Source organism: Sus scrofa, chromosome 14 (genome assembly GCF_054392235.1).
Source record: "Sus scrofa isolate SSC_HxYL_T2T_F1_AM1 chromosome 14, Sscrofa_HxYL_maternal_Yorkshire_Landrace_v2.0, whole genome shotgun sequence".
In the NCBI taxonomy this organism is placed as follows: domain Eukaryota; kingdom Metazoa; phylum Chordata; class Mammalia; order Artiodactyla; family Suidae; genus Sus; species Sus scrofa.
In genome coordinates, this window is record NC_139396.1 from 104,694,707 (window position 1) to 104,708,399 (window position 13,693).

Genomic DNA, 13,693 nt, shown 5'->3' on the forward strand with positions numbered 1-13,693 from the left:
AAATGGCTGTTGTCAGGAGTTCCCTTCATGGCGTAGTGGAAATGATCTGACTAGAATCCATGAGGACGTAGGTTCAATCCCTGGCCTCACTCAGTGAGTCGGGGATCTGGCATTGCCATGAGCTGTGGTGTAGATTGCAGACTCGGCTCGGATCCCACGTTGCTGTGGCTGTGGCTGTGGTGTAGGTTGGCAGCTGCAGCTCTGATTCGACCCCTAGCCTGGGATCGTCCATATGCCAAGGGTGTGGCCCTAAAAAGAAAAAACAATGGCTGTTGTCTTTCCTCACTGGCTAATCTGAGCATGGGATGAAATTTCTGGTAGATTAGAAGGATGAATGAAGTTCAACTATAGTTTGGACTGGAGGCTGAGTCTGATATGACTGCACAACAGAAGGGTAGGAAACAAATGAGCAAAGAGGGAAAAGGACCTCGATTGTCTGCTTATGTCTGCCCCGCCAGAAAATTGCATGCACAGATTACATGCCAGGCATGAATAGCACTTTCCAGGGATCTTAAAAGCCAACAAAGAGACAATAACCTCCCTACTGTGGAGATGCTGACACCTTGGCTCTGGGCTGGGTCATCTGCATCTGTCTATCTGAAGGAAATAGACACTCTGTTTCTGAGGTGAAGTGTCTCCTCTGTGGGCCACAGGAGAGTGCGGACATGCTGTCTTTGAGAAGGTGATGGTATTTATAATCTTTATAATTCAGGTAGCTGTGCAAGAAATGCCACTTTAATATTCTATCATTGACCTTAATTTATATTGAGTTTCCATTCTCTGAATAAAACTCTTCTTTTTCCAGTTCAAATCAGTCAATTCAGAATTCCCACAAATCTCTCTTCTTCCTTGGGAGATTGGTGACTTATTCTGGTGTATGATAGGGCTGGCTAGGACCTTCCAGGACGTGTTCCATCCTAGTCAACACCCACTGGTGTATCTAGACCTGTCTGACCTTTGGGTTCTGTCCTGCCTTCCTGCTGGACTCTGATAGAAATTCCCATTAAGCTCCCAGCCTTAAGATTCATGCTGTACCTGCTGGTAGCCTTGTCCTGGCTCCATAGCCCTTCTAGGTCCACCCTCTCTCAAAGCTACATGGGAAAAAGTTTGTCTGCTTTCTGAGCTCTCTCTATCCAGATATGTGGGGACTTTGTGACACTGCCTGGCTCCATCTTTCTGGGCACCTCCATGTAGAATATATGAATGAATATATATGCATTTGCAGGGTGGGCCATCAGGCTGAAGATGCAGGGGAGAACTGATGTTGCAGTTCAAGACCAAAGACCATCTGCTGCAGAATTCCTTCTTGCTCAGGGGAGGGCAGTCTCATTCTACCCAGGCCTTCAACTGATTGGATGAAACCCACCCACATCATGGAGGGTGACCTGCTTTACGCAAGGTCCACCATTTTAAATGCTAATCTCATCCAAAACACACTCACAAAAAGATCCTTGGCCACATATCTGGGCCCTGTGGCTCAGCTAAGGTGACACATAAAATTAACCATCACTGTGGTCCTTAACCCCAGAGGCCAATGGTGGCCTTGAATATTGGCCTACTGATGTCACAACCTGGGCCATAGTGACCCTAAGCGGGGCCTTGCTTGGTGGTCCCTTCTCTTGGTGGTCTGCCACATTTATGGGGCTCCCATCTATGGCTCAGACTGGAAGGACACAGATCTCTCTAGATCTCAAGTCAAGCCTTTACTAATCACTCTACCCTCTTCTTGATGGTAATATGGAAGCAGGAGAGTACCCTCAGGCTCTGCTCTCTTTCTGAGGTTGGCCAGTTCAAAGGCACAGGATTAAAAATAGCCCTCTCTCCAGAGTCAGCCTGAATGAATTCTTCTGGGGGCTCTACTGTGAAAGCACATTCGTCAGGGCCTTACAAGCCTGTCCAGTCCTGCCTTCCATCTGCCTGCAGGCACAGGAAGTGAGCTGCCGCAGTAAATCGCCTGTGTCCTCTGGGTATTGTATGTGACTTCAGAAGCTAACTACATTAGCTCCGACTTCTAGCCTCTTCCCAAGGGGATGGGTAGCTATGGGCCCGGCTGTGGCTGAGAGCTCCAAATGCTTGTTACCTTCTAGAGACAAGTGTTCAGTCCACACTGGATCCTTTCTAACGACAAAGGCCCTCTGACCTTGGGAACACCACAGATTCTTTCCTTTGTCAGAGACAGTGTGGCCAGGACTTGCAAGATAAAGGAATAGAAAGCCAGACTGGGATTTCCTGACCCTTGTCTGCTGGCCTCCCTTCAGGGTCTGCATTCATCCTTTTGCTTTATTTGGTAGCCTGGAAGCAATATGCCCCTTCTAGCCTGCATGTATTCACTTTTCGGACATTTTCTTAATTCCCCCTGAGCTCCTGCCCTGTGCTGAGTGCTGGGGACATAGGGACAAATCAGTCCCAGGCCGTGCTATCGAGGGGGCCCCCAGTCTAGTGGGGCCACTGGAGCAGACAGTGTCAGAGCTCTATCCCATGCTCTTGGATCTCATTTCACCATCGTCACTGCCAACATCATGCTTTCAATAGCTTGCCCCTCCCGCTCTTCTAGGAGGTCTGTGCTAGGGCAGCTGAACCCACTCTGCAAGGATGTGCCTTGGATATACCTTCCTTCTCCAACCCTGGCTGTCAGCAGCCAATGCCTGCCCCTTGCCTTGGGTTGAGCCAATTGTGAGGCATACTTTACCCTCTGAGGTCCCTGTGGGGTCATCCTGAAGCCACCCTCTGCTTCACTTTTGCCCAAGATCTCCATGCTTGGCTTCCTCCTCTTCCTGTCCTGCTTCGTCACGCCCTCATATATCTTCCCTGGAGAATTTCCTTCATAAGGCATTTGTATGCAGTTTCTCCTCTCAAGGTCTGCTTCTGGGGAGTCTGTCCTAAGACAGCCACAGAAACCTAGTCAAAAGAATATAAAACCACATGATCAAGTTTAAGGGGTGCTGGGAACACAGCTCAGGGAAGAGCATGTCAGGGATGTTTTGGCACTACTTCGACACTCACATTGACTTAATCTGCTATCGTTCTGGCTGCCTGGCTTCTGAGCCCTTTACCTGAGTGTGTCTGGCTGGCATGCAGGTTCTGTGTCTCACTACAGAAGTTGAAAAGCTCAATCTGCCCATTCTCTCCCCTCTTTGTAAAAAGGGCAACGTCCTCCAGACTTTACCAACTGGACAGATCTATCTGTGACTTGCATTGCAGCTGATAAGTCTCATTTCCTGGATCGGTGATGACAGCAGTGTGGGGGAGCAGGGCCAGCCTTTGAGGGTGGGGTCTTTGTGATGTTCATACTTATGGCTTCTAGTGCTTGGTGGTGGCAGCAGAGAGGGTGGTCCCAGGACTGTTTTGCACTGAGATCTTGGCTGTGGTCTGACTGTGTTTTCCTCTATTTCCCTCCACCTGCCCAGCTACTCTTTCCAGCCTTCTTGCTGACACTGTCAGCTCCCTGATATCCTCTGATGTGTGATTTTTATGGCTTCCATCATTCAGGGACAGATTCTGCTGCAACCAAAAGCCTTGACTGGTCTTTGAGTCAGAGGTTTGGAGAGGATTGAGGGAAAGGACAAGGGCAGGTGTGTGAAAAGGCGCAGAGGTGTGAAAGGGCACCAGATCTGGGAGTTTGGAGTTACTGGGGACAGAGTCAGGGATGAGAGAGCCAGGGCGGAAGGCTCTTGTGGTCTCCGCTAGGAGATGAGATTAGGTTGTTTCAATCACTCTGTGCTTCAAAATGTAACCCAAATGGGGGGGATGGGCTTTTGACACTTAGTGGCCTGAACTCTTGGATGTAAAATTAATTGCCGTATATTGTATTATTTATGAACAAACATTTCTATAACATTTGCTGCCTCTAAATTCCTGGGTTCTTGAGTTCAGAACTAACTGGAGAAAGGACCCCAATTCATCTTACATTCTAACCTCCCTCACGCAAGAGGATCCACAGTAAGGGGGTGAGCATGTTCAAAGCCGTTCACATGCTACATCCAATTTGGATGCAGTATTTTCATCATCTCATTTTACTGATGAGGAAACAGAGGCTCAGGTAACTTAGAGCTTTTTTCGAAATGGCTCAGTGACGGAACACTGATGCTAGTATGTGACCCCAGACCTGCCAGCTCACAGCACTGTCTCTCCTAACACTCCTCTGAAGATTTTATCTGCAGGTCACGTTCCAGTGTCTGCCCAGAGCACATGTGAAATACGGCTCACCTCCAGTGTGGCAATGAGGCATCAATCTTATTTCTTCTGTGTCTTTCCACTTTGGACATGAGAGAAGATGTACATTCATCAGGGCCGCCTGAGACCATTGTCAAGAATTTAGCTCTCACTGACCAAAAGCCTCAGGGTTTACAATTATAGGTGGATCTAACCTTGGCAGTGAGGGGCTAATAAAATGAACTATGATGCCCATAAGTTTGAGGGGTTAGATTTACATGTTTGTGTAAATCAATGCCCTTTTCCAGTAAGCTGCTGAGGACTTGAACCTTTTGGGGGAAAATTCACATAATGGTAATAGACACTATTTACTGAACATCCATTACACATTAGATACCATCCTAGGTGCTTGCATATGTGGTCCCTACTCAATCTGTGCAAAATGCAGTGAGGTACTTGTGGGCAGGCATATTTTACAGACATAGAATTCAAGGTTCAAGATGGTTAAATCCTTTGTCTGAGATCAGACAGCTGGTAAGGGGAAAACTTGGGGTTCAGACCATTTTGCCTGACTCTGAAGTCCTTATACAATGTTTATCTACAATCTTGCTCCTCAAAATGTGTTCCTTGGCCCAGCACCAGCAGCATGACCTGGGACCTTCCTGGTAATGCAGCATCCCAGGCCCCACTTTAGACCCAGCTAATCAGAATTTGAGTTGGGATAGGATTCCCAGATGAGTCTATTCACATTAAATTTCAAGGCACTGCTCTGTGCCCCATTACCTGGGCTTCATAGTTTTAGGATTGTGTGGATGGAGTTCTGATTGCCATAGTCCCAACTGAGCATGAACAGGACAAAGTCTCATCGAACATTTCCTTTCCTCTCCATTTGGAGAACTGTTCTACTTTAGCCCCATAGCTTATGTACAGGTTTTAAACCGCTGAAGACTGGGGCCAGAATCTGTAAAAGGGAGGGTGCCCTGGCCTGTGACATTTGGTTTGGCCAGCAGGAGGCACCTGTAGCATCTACCAAGACAGCCTTTCTGACAGCAGAAAATATGGGTGGGAGCTCAGACCTTGCAGTAGGGAGGGTGTGATGTAGCAAGTCCTGCCATGGTGAAAAAGCTTTATTCTCTGCTTACTTAGCCTGGGGGACCTAGCGCTGTGGCCCAGAGGTGGAGGGTGCTTTTGTCACTGTGTGCATTTTGGAGTAAGTGGTAGCACTAATGCCTGGAAAAGCCCATGCACCTCTCTGCTGCCACCTGTCAACCTGAGTGTGGATGCAGGAGCACATGGACAGGGGAGGGTAGCTTGGGTTCCAATTTGCCTTTGCCATGAACTCCAAGTGTGATTTTAGGACTGGATTCCTTTCCTCTGCCTGAGTTCCTGCAGCTATGTGAGGAATAAGGTGCCTAAGAGCACCTCATAGGTCTATTCAAGCTGCAACTTTCTGTGAAGTCATAATTAAAATGCCCCAAGAGAACATTCTCTGTTTAAAAGAATTATTTTGTTAAATCAAACTGTGCAAAGCTAATTATCACTCCTTAATTCATCTATTTTATAACTTCTGCTTTTTTCTGCCTACAGTTTTTTGTACCAAAGTGAATGTTTAAAACATGAAAAGAAACCACAACAAAATACAAATTTGAATGCATTGCCAAATACTACAAACATCTTCAAATTCATAAAGATGGTATAATATTTTTACTAAATAACTCTTTAACATATCTCTATATTACTTTCAACTTTGTACCTTTTTTGGCTTCATACTCTTTGCTTATCTTTCTATAAAGCTTGCATTTAAAAGTATTTTTCAAAAAATTAAGCAGATAAGCTATTGTTTCCTCTAATAGAGTTGATGAAAATTTGTGTTATTTGTGACATTTGGGATGTATAAACCATATGTCTTCAGACACAGATGTACTCGCTGTAGTATTGCTCCAGGATTGTGTTTACAAGAAGGAAAACTGAAGAAATTGTATTTCACCCAAAGCCCATCAATCTGAAGAAAATATATGGTGCATTTACAACTTTATACGTTGTATTCTTGAGTCTATTCTTGAGAGGCGAGAACTTCCATTTTGGCTAAATGTCAATGAGAATTCTAGAATCTCTCCCTCTTAGCCCCCAGAATTTACAGGTATTAGCATGCAAGTCAGACCCTTCTGCTCACCTTCCCAGCTGGACACGGAGCTATTGGAGGAAGGGGCGGAGCTGGGTCTCATGTATGCACACTTGTCTTATTCTACATGCTCAGAAAAGGTTTGCCAATTGAAAAATACAATAGGCGGAAGATAGTTTATCCTGGAAAAGGTATTTACATAAAGATGGAGTGGCCCCAGCAGTGCCTGTACCACCTGGAGGTGAGTTTGGAGGCAGCGAGAGCACCAGATGGGAAACTGCAGACCCCCTGGAGGATGAGTGATGTGGCTTTATTTCATCAGGTCCCATCCTTGATCACGGCACTTCAGAGATGCTCTCCTGGATGGCGAGGTGGGAGTCCTGGCAGATGAGATGTTGGTCTGCTCCACTGCAGGGACTCTCAACTCGGGTCTCACTGTAGAATCACCTGGGGTGCTTACAAGTCAGTCCTCATGTACAGCCCTCTCCATCCCCTGCAGAGCCATTCAAACAAAACCTATGTGGGGAGCAGAGAGTGGGGTGGGCATCTTATTTTAAAAAATCCATCCAGATGATTCCAATTGCAGCCCAGGTTGCAAAGCACTGGGCTGTGGAAATCTTTGCCCCACTACAGAGCTGGGATTTAATGGAGTCATTTACAAAGCTGCCAGCTGTTCCTTGTTGGCTGTGCCAACAGAGAGAACAAGCTTACAGTTTTTTATTTCTATGAAATACAATGAATAATCCCAACAGCAAACAAGGGAAGGTTCTTAAAGCCACATGCTTCAGGAGAAATTCAAAGGGCTGGGATAAAGGCCTTTTTGCAGAAGGGAGAGGGGCTGAGCAATCATTTCTGATGTTTAGCATTCCTTGTTTGGGGAAGGAGGCTGGGGCACAGGGTCAGAAGGACAGGGGGCAGGGGGCCAGGAAGAAGGGAGCCTGAGGATGTGTGTCTGTTTTAGATTCATAGTTAAAGGGAGAACTCAGCTGCCTGGAGCCCAAGATCCCAATCTACCACTTCCCTTTGCTGTGGGGTTAAAGCGTTCCTCTCCCTGGAGCCCAAAGGAAGGCCTCTGTACCACTGCCAGCCTTTGCCCAGAGGACATGGCCTGGTGGGGTGTGGCTGGGAGCCGAACAGGGCAGGTGTGGGTGCCAAAGGTACTGGTAAAAGGAGAGAAGTACCAGCCCACCTGGTGACCCTCTGTCACCACAGCAGGGGTCTCTCTTCCTTTTAGTACCTGCTACCACTGAGCGGGTCAAAGTAATGATTTACTTACACAATACCTGAGGAACAAAGAGCAGCACGTTTCCTCATTTTAAAAAATAATAGAAAATCCAGCTCTGAGAGTCTGCTCATGAGGTCCAGCCACTCCTGGGTTCTACTTAGACAAGCACCTGAGGCTTCCATGAACCACAGTGGCTGCCTGTTTCCTTTCCTCTGTTCCCTCTGCTAATGACATCACTGCTTCCCTGGGCAGGATGGTGTGATGACGATCTGGTTCCCACCAGCAACAGAAGCCCAAACCCTCCTCTTCTGCAGCCCATCATGAAGGGCTGGAACAACACTTCTTTTGATCCCCCATGTTTAAAACTGTGAACTCTTCACCTAAGACTTGCTGGGTTCTCATTGGATGCCCCTGAAGAAACTTAAAAACTGATGCCTGACTCTCATCTCCAGATTCTCTGGCTTAACTGGTCTGGATGCAGTCTGGACATAGTGATTTTTTGTTTCGTGTGTGTGTGTGTGTGTGTGTGTGTGCTTTTTAGGGCTGCACCTGCGGCATATGGAGGTTCCCAGGCTAAGGGTCGAATCGGAGCTGTAGCTGCTGGCATACACCACAGCCCCAGCAACGCAGGATCTGAGCCATGTCTGCAGCCTACACCCCAGCTCACAGAAACACCAGATCCTTAACCCACTGAGCGAGGCCAGGGATTGAACCCACAACCTCATGGTTCCTAGTCGGATTTGTTTCTGCTGTGCCAGTCAGGAACTCCTGTTTTGTTTTGTTTTTGAGGGGTTCCATAGGTACATTTATTCATGCAAGACAGCGGCACTGTTGCAAGTGTATGCGACGTCCCACGTTTCCACAGCACAGCCAGATCAACGGCCCATGGAAATAGAGCTGGTTAATGATGGCCATGAGCAGGTTCAGGACTGGAAGCTTTCAAGGGATTACTTCTTCTTTTTTTTTTCTTTTCTTTTTGGTTTTTAGGGCCATACCTGCATCATGTGGAGGTTTCCAGGCTAGGGGTTGAATTGGATCTACAGCTGCCTGCTTACACCACAGCCACAGCAAGGCGGGATACGAGCCACATCTGTGACCTACACCACAGCTCATGGCAACGCCAGATCCTTAACCCGCTGAGTGAGGTCAGGGATCGAACCCAAAACCTCATGGTTCCTAGTCGGATTTGTTTCCACTGCGCCATAATGGGAACTCCCAAACAGTTTTAATAAGGCTTTGAAGCATCTCCTCATAGGACAGGCAACTCAGGCATCCCAGACCCACAACCCATGACTCAGAAAGGCCATTGGGCATAGTGATTTTTAAATGTGCCTGGTGATTCTAACTTGCAACCAAGGTTGAGAACTACTGCCAGCCCAATTTCTCTTCACTGAGTATAGGGAAGATTCGCAAACCCAGCTGCCTGCAGAGGGTGAATTTGTTAACAGCAACACAGGCCTCCAAGTCTCCTGCTTGCCTAGATCCAGTGTCTTTAAAAGCCTCAGGCAGGCTGAAAACAGTGGCTGCAGGGTGGCCCTCAGCAGCCAGCGAGGGATCATTTGCCCAGATTTTTTAAAACAAAAGCTTACTCATATACACACCTAGCAGATAAAAGGAACCCAAGGCTTCAGGAATGAAATCTTTGGCTATCTCTCTAGAAAAATAAGACAGCTATTTCTAAACTCAGTTATACTATATTTCTAAAAAATCATCCTGCTACACTAGTAAACTTGTCCATCCACCTTCCAATGCCAGTTCCACGGACCAGGGACCGTGTCTGGGAGTTTACTGCTCTCTTGACACTTTATAGGACAGAGGCTGGCACTCAGCGGATCACTGTTGCAAGAGCAGATGAATGCCTAGATAGATGGGCGGTTGAGTGGGCGGCTGCATGATGAATATATGGATGGATGAACCAGAATCACTGCCTCCTGAGAGGCTTTGGAAAACCAGCCTCTCACTCTGGGTTTATGGTTCTTTTCAAAAGCCAGAATTGGAAAGGGACGTCGAAAGCAAAGCAACCTCTAAATTCATCTTCTAAAAAATCCCAAACCTCAGAGCCCCAGAAAGTCTTATTTTAGCTATTTGCATGGTTGCAGTTTAAGATTTTAGAAGAGCAGCCACCTTGTCAGTCTCTCTACCTTGTGACATGCAGACCCCATGACTGAGGAGCAGAAAGAAAGCACATTCCGAAGAAAGACATCAACCTCAAAGACTGACCTTTCTGGAACAATGATTTATACGAGAAGGAAAAAAAAATGCCACGAGGAAAAGAATAAGATTTCTTTCTTTCATTCTTTTCCAGCTACTTTTATTCCTGGAGGGAATACTCCTGAGCTGCCTTTTCTTTTGCTATCATGTAGGCCTTCTCTCTGCAGCCTGTACAGAGGGACTTCCTGAGGACCGACACACCTTGAGCTGGTGGGGCGAGGGGAGAGGATGTGAGGTGGCTGCTCTCAACTCCTGTCCTGATTGGTCTCCTCCCGGCTGTGCGCCATCAGCCCGCATACCCACAGGTGTCTAACCTCTTCCTGGTCGGTGAGTGGAAAATTGCCCATGTGCCTGCAGCATGGTCCCCTCCAGCCGGGGATGGTGGATCCTGGCCAGCCTGTAGAACCATGTCTTGAATGTTCTCTTGCTTGCTCTATGGAAGCTTTCAGAACCTGCTGTAGGTCAGGCCTATAGGACAGAGGGGTGAAAGGGTCAGTAGGAATCCCTGGGTCAGCTGTACGTTCCAACACTGCCCCTGACTCTGCCCGGGCAGGGACTGAGGCCCCTGAACCCTCTTTTTAGACGTTGCCATGAATCGTAAGCCCATCTGTGGAGGGGTGTCAGTGCTCTGCCCATTTGAGGTAGCATGTGCACGAGATAATGGTTGGGGTGGGCCCCACATTGAACCTCTCCAAGGAAATGGGTAGTCAGCTCTCCTTCCTCAGCACATGCAGTGCTGGATGCTGGTACCATAATGGACCTGGTGAACCCACAAGGGGCATCTTATTTTAAGGATATGAACTTTCTTGTTGGAGTCCTGCTCTGTGCTTCACTCTGTGCTTTACACATTTTATTTTCTTTAATCCTCGCAACAGCCCTACAAATGAACACAATCACCCCATCTTACAGAAGAGGGAAACAGAGGGCCAGTGTCCTGCACCTAATAAGTGAAGGAGCCATCCCTAAAATCTTGGCGTGTTTGATGCAAAGCCCAGTGACTGACATTCGTGGCCCCTGCAGAAATTCCCAAGGCTCAGCAGGGCATGTGTAGAGGAGTTGGAAGCAGGAACAGGTATGCAGGACACTGACCTTGTCTGGCAGTGTCAGGAAGAGCAAAGCCACTGAGAGTCTGAGACTCACAGGAATAAGGACGGGTGGGCTCAAGGGCATATTAATTTTCTCTGGAGTTAGCTGAACAAGAACAGCATCTGAAATGTGAAGTCTGGGGCAACGCTAATAGATGGAGTGGAAAGAACACTGTTTTGCTTCCCATTCTCTATGGGGAAGGGCAGGGGAGGGCACCAGTTCATGTATTGACCAATTCAGTTGGAAGAACCAATACAATGGATCATTAAATAGATTCTCAGAGACAAATGTTATCATTTGAATGAAATAAAATGAGTTTTAACAGAAATAGCTCCTGAGCTCACCACCAGGACCATAACATCAGGTAGACAGATACAGGTCAGAAGGGGCAAAGCATTAGGACCTGCCTGGAAAAGGCTGGAGGGTTTTAGTCTCAGTGCTCAGGAGAGCACAAGCTCTTCTAGGAGAACTGGCAGAACTAGAGAAAAGATGGGCATTTTGCTCCATGGAGATCTTGTCTGGAGGGCTCCGATGCATGCTTCAGATGATGTTTGGTCAATTAGAGCACATATAGAAAAGCATTCATTCATCAGTTTATTCAAAAATATTAGCGTGCATCTGCCAAGGTCAGGCATTCATGGATTTTCTAGTTTAGAGACTGAAAATAAACAAGTGCAGAAATGACAAGACCAATTCAGATGCTGATATAAGTGCACGATGAAGTTGAAATGGGGTGGGGGCATGTTAGAAAGTAACTGAGGGGTTGAGGCTACTTTTGATTGGGTAGCCAGGAAGGCCCTCTTTGAGGAGGTGACATTTGAGTTGAGGTCTGAGTGATAAGAAAGAGCCAGTCATGGAGTTCCTGTCGTGGCTCAGCGGAAACGAATCTGACTAGGAACCATGAGGTTGTGGGTTCGATCCCTGGCCTTGCTCAGTGGGTTAAGGATCCGGCATTGCTGTGAGCTGTGGTGTAGGTTGCAGATGCGGCTCGGATCTGGTGTTGCTGCAGCTGTGGCATAGGCCAGAGGCTAGGGGTCAAATCAGAACATCCACATGCCACATGCCGCAAGTGTGGGCCTAAAAAGACAAAAAGACAAAAAAAAAAAAAAGCCAGTCATGCTTCAGGGGACTGGGCAACTTTCTACTCACCAACCAGGAAGATCCAGGCAAAGGGAACAGCAGTGGATGGGTTGAGGCGGGAATCAACGTAGTGTGTCTGAAGAGCAGAAGTAAGAAATGAAGTTTTGATCCTATATTAATGGGAAGTATTGTAGTGATGGCTAACTATTCACCAAGTCTTTTTCTTCTTCTGGGCACCTAACTCATATATTTTCTAGCCATGCTTGATGTTAGGTGTGACTGTCTGATTACGTTTTAGCTGATGGATTGTGAGGGCAAGTAATATGTGCCTCTTCCAGTCCTGGATGTGAAAATCCTCATGCTTCTTCCATGTCCATTTTCTTTCTGCTGGTTTGATGGAAATGAGCAAGGTGATATTAGGAGCAATGTTTTGAAAGTTTAAAAAATATTGTTAGCTTATTTTTTGGAAGGGTACATCAAGATTCCTGTTTTGGATACATAAGGTTTGAGAAGCCATTTAGACATCCAAAAGAGTTTGCCCACTGCAAAGTTGGAAGGTGCAGCCATAAGACCACCCTCACTTCTGACACCATTTGCAAGTTCAGGGACTTTCACTTTTTTTATTTATCACTATTTTTTTTCCTGTCTTTTTCTTTTTTTTTTTTTTTTAGGGCCACACCCGCAGCATATAGAGGTTCCCAGGCTAGGGGTCTAATCAGAGCTGTAGCCTCCGGCCTACACCATAGCCACAGCAACGCCAGATCTGAGCCGTGTCTTCGACCTACACCACAGCTCATGGCAGTGCTGGATCCTTAACCCACTGAACGAGGCCAGGGATTGAACCCGAAACCTCGTGGTTCCTAAGCGGACTCGTTTCCGCTGTGCTACGATGGGAACTCCAAGTTCAGGGACTTTTAAAACTGCCTTAATGTTTGATAATTCCCTAGAAGGATTCACAGAATTCCCTGAAGGATGCTATTCTTATCTTTAAAGGAAAGGATACAGATTAAAATCAGACAACAAAAGAAGCTCATTGAAGAGTCCAGAAGTACCAAACATGGAACCTCCATTGTCCTCTCCCCATGGAGTCAGGAAAGCATGATTCTCCTGGTATTGATGTGTAACAATATGCATGTTCCAGGTGCTGTGTTGGAGGTATCCCAACAACCCAGTGGAGTAGGTATTATCATTCCCATTTAAAGGTGGGAGGAGGAAAAAATGGAGACAGAAGTTACTGTGTTATTCTATGAGAAACAGTCTACAAAATTTGATTACCCCTATGTTGCCAACAAGGGAGGTTTATCTGAGCCTTGATGTTCAGAGTTTTACTGGGACTCCATTACGAAGGCATGACTGATTGCTCATGTGGCTGATCTTGATTTCCAGGCTCTCTGGTTGCAGCAATACCCTGTAACTCTCATTCCCTCCCCTAAATGACAGTGTTGGACTATTTTGTGTGCTTCAAGGCTCTCAGGCAAATAAAGACATTCCTATCAGTCATCACAGTCTGAGGGCTTAGAGATAACCTCTCTTTTGAGGCAAGGTTAAATTCTTTGCTGCACAACTTCCAAATGGAAATTGAGGTAAAGAGTTGGATATACAAATCTGGGGCTCAATGGAAATCTATCTACCTATCTGCCTGTCTGTCTGTCTGTCTATCTACCTACCTACCTACCTATCATCTATCTACTATCGACCTTTCTACCCACTTACCTACCTAACAGAATGGGTAAAGCTTTCAGAATCCTAAGTACAAGGGAGTTTGCAGGAAGAATAATTACTAATATTTAATGGAATGCATAATATGCATTAAGCCT

General features: G+C 46.6%; 1 protein-coding gene across 3 annotated transcripts in view; it reads right to left on the minus strand.

Moving 5' to 3' along the window:
* Positions 1–717: 717 nt before the first annotated feature.
* LOC146396914 (uncharacterized) overlaps positions 718–13,693 on the minus strand; it is a 225,114-nt gene continuing 212,138 nt past the window's right edge. For 2 of the 3 annotated variants that reach the window (XM_084997462.1, XM_084997461.1), the window contains 3 exons: positions 11,946–12,012; positions 10,025–10,178; positions 718–2,898 (listed from right to left, as the gene is read on the minus strand). The gene's annotated coding sequence lies outside the window, so the exon portion shown is untranslated. Of the gene's footprint in view, positions 2,899–4,236; positions 6,791–10,024; positions 10,179–11,945; positions 12,013–13,693 lie in introns of those variants that run through there. The other variant, XR_014828199.1, reaches the window with a different exon arrangement.